Genomic DNA, 3,325 nt, shown 5'->3' with positions numbered 1-3,325 from the left:
ACCTTTTAAAAGTAAATAAGCACCGCCCTCCCCCCCTCTCCCCCTCAGTGCTGCTCCGCTGCACAGCGCTTGCTCAGAGCTGCTAAGCTAGCGCCGCCGCCGTCTCCCTTCCGCCACCATCTTGATCATCTACCGGGACCTTCCCCGACATCTACAAGATCTGGGAGATTGCAGACGGGCTGTGTCTGGAAGTGGAGGGGAAGATGGTTAGTAGGACCGAAGGTGCCATCGATGACTCCCTCATTGGGGGTAACGTCTCAGCAGCAGGCCCCGATGGTGATGCAGCAGAAAACACCGTGGTCACTGGTGTTGATACTGTCATGAACCATCACTTGCAGGAAACCAGCTTCACAAAAGAAGCCTACAAGAAGTACATCAAAGACTGCATGAAATCAATCAAAGGCAAACTTGAACAGAAACCAGAAAGTGTAAAGCCTTTTATGATAGGGGCTGCAGAACAAATCAAGAACATCTTGCAAATTTCAAAAACGACCAGTTCTTTATTGGTGAGAACATGAATCCAGATGGCATGGTTGCTCTGCTGTACTGCCGTGAAGATGGTGTCACCCCATATATGATCATCTTTAAGGATGGTTGAGAGATGGAGACATGTTAACACAGTGGGCAACTCACGACCGATGCCTCATCCCGACTGGCTGCTGTTCATCCACACCACACCAGGACTTAGACAAACGGAACTGATATCATCATGAGCTCTTCATTTACTTTTGCCCTTGATTTATTTGGAGTGGAGGCTTTTTTTTTTTTTTTAAGGAAAAAAAATGTCGTGTAGGTTGTCTAAAATAAAATGCATTTAAACTAAAAAAAAGTTAATAATCACCTTTTAAAAGTAAATCTTTATCTAAACTAAGTTAAAATATTCCCTTTCTGAAGGAAAAAATAGGTGGATTATTTCTCCTTTCTATATGCAAGTACTTACATGCTAAATTATTTAAATCACTGTTTTCAGTCCTAAGTTTTTAGAACTGGGATATAGATTCATCATTTAATTTTGGGTAATGATATAATGATAAAAATAATGCCCTAACCTACTTTCCCATCACTTGTCTGTCAGTGTGTTGTGCTGCGGTGGCTTACGTGTGACATGATGCTGGAAGCCGTGTCACTGGTATTTCCAATACCAGCAGGCTCACCCAACTGAACAGGTCTCAGCAGAGCTTCCAGATTAAAAACACATTATGAAGAAGGAATAGGCTGTCCACTTGGGAGAGATTATTCACTGAAAATCTTCTGGGTAGCATTGAAGCATTGTCAGATATTGCAGACCTAAGGAATAGAAGCAGGAATTTGTGGGATATGGTGTCAGAAAGTAAGCCCCTCATGTCAGACAGCACTCAAAATATGGCTGAGGAGGAGCTACCTTCTCAAAGAGGAGTCAGCCACAATGATGTGGATGGAGTAAAAAGTGTGGGAATAGAGCCATAGTGACATTCATTTGCTTGACAAGATGCACTGACACAGTGGCTGCAACAGGGCCTCAATATAAGAACAATTGTGAGATGATATACGATATGATGCATTTCATCATGTGTACATAGGGTTGCTATGAAATTGAACTGATTCTATGGTACTTGACAACAACAATAACTTATCATGCGTTTCGTGAGTCTGAAGACAAATCTTTGGATTGGTATCGTACTTATGGACTTGATCTGGACTGGGCTGGGACGTTTTCTCATTATTCAATAGTGCTTGCATATAAAGCTCTTTCTTACACACATATCAGTGTCCATGAATTTGTTTCTCTAGTCTACCCGGACAAATATAGTTCTCAAAGTAGCATCCTCACTTTTTAATAAGAGGTCTAATGCAACAGAATTATCCAATGTAATGCACTGTTTGAACTCTTGACTGCTACTCCCTGTCAGTGTACTGCTGCAACCATTGTTGAATGATCTTCAGCAAAATTTTACTTGCATGTGATATTGTTCCATAATTTTTTTCATATCATTTATTTATTTAAACAGTTTTATTGGCATATAATCCACATATACAATTCCAAAGGTAAATCACATCAAGAAATTATGCACAATAATTACCACAATGAATTTTAGAACTTTATTTTATTTCTTTTACTCAGTTATTAGCTCCCCAGCTTCCTAACCTCCCTGGATATACCCCAAAGAAACCATTAATTCAGTTCCTGTCTCTATAGATTTACCCATCCTGGATTTCATAAATAGAGGAACATGCAAAGAATTACAATGAAAACTAGCAAGAATACAAAGTAAAACAGAAAAAAACTCTATCATAGAGAAAGTAGAAAGGATTAAAAACTCGAAAAACTTTAAAATGAGTCAAAAAGGAGATTAAATAAATCTTAAATTTTAACCAAATGTATTTTCAATAATCCACTTTTTTTTCACTGACTCAAAATAATTTATTAGCCTTTTTTTTGTATTTGTAAATGTTATGAAGGGGGTGGGAATCCTGTGTATGGGAGCCAGCCCCCCACAACTAATCAGGGGTTCAGTAAGCACAATTGTATGGTGGAGCTACATAAAGATTATCATAAAGTCATAGAGGAATGAGAGAGATGGGAGAGAAAGTAAAATGAAGGAGTCAGACACATTTCATGGTAGCATGCTCACCTCCTGGATGGCCATGATCTATCTCATCTGCCAGGTCGGCACACAGCACGGGTCGAGAGAGCAGGAGAGAGAATAATCCACTTTTTAATGCACTCTGCATGACAGCAAAGCTACTCACAGTTCTGGTCAGAGGGGAGTCACCAGAGGCTCAATCCACATGCATTTCTCAATCACTCTTTTTTAACAGAAAAAAACTATCAAATGGGCCAAAGCGATCAAGTCATAAGATAGTACATTTTAACCTATTTCTTCCATAACCAACTTTACATTATTCTTTGTCGAATAACAAGGCTGTTCACATCCTTCACCTGAGGCTTAATCAAAGCATCAACCCTGAAAATGGATTTTGGGCTTTCTCACTCATCTACACTTCACTCCTACAACTCATATGTTTACAAGTTAAGCTCTGGTACCGTTTCCCCCTTTGGATTTGGATTATATTACTTACAATCGTGTATCACACAGGCCGATGTGCTTCTTTCATGTGGATTTAGTAGATGTCATACATTTTTCTTTGAAGAAAAGGATTTAGGACCCCCAAAACTATTCTTTCTCATAGTCAGGCACCATCTAGTCTCTTCTTCACACTTTGCTATAGCACCTATACCTTTAGTGATCCCTTCATGAACACAAACATTAAGTAGGGCCATGTAATAAAAACTAAGTGTTCTTAGATTGCTGCTAGAATTAAGTGAGAGTACAAAATCCATTGA

General features: G+C 39.3%; 1 pseudogene; it reads left to right on the top strand.

Annotated features, from left to right (window-relative positions):
• Positions 1–203: 203 nt before the first annotated feature.
• Positions 204–820, top strand: LOC142440883 (translationally-controlled tumor protein-like; annotated as a pseudogene).
• Positions 821–3,325: the final 2,505 nt, after the last annotated feature.

This window comes from Tenrec ecaudatus, chromosome 2 (assembly GCF_050624435.1).
Source record: "Tenrec ecaudatus isolate mTenEca1 chromosome 2, mTenEca1.hap1, whole genome shotgun sequence".
Lineage (NCBI taxonomy): Eukaryota > Metazoa > Chordata > Mammalia > Afrosoricida > Tenrecidae > Tenrec > Tenrec ecaudatus.
The sequence above is the reverse complement of the archived record's forward strand: the minus strand, read 5'-3'. Positions and strand labels throughout refer to the sequence as shown.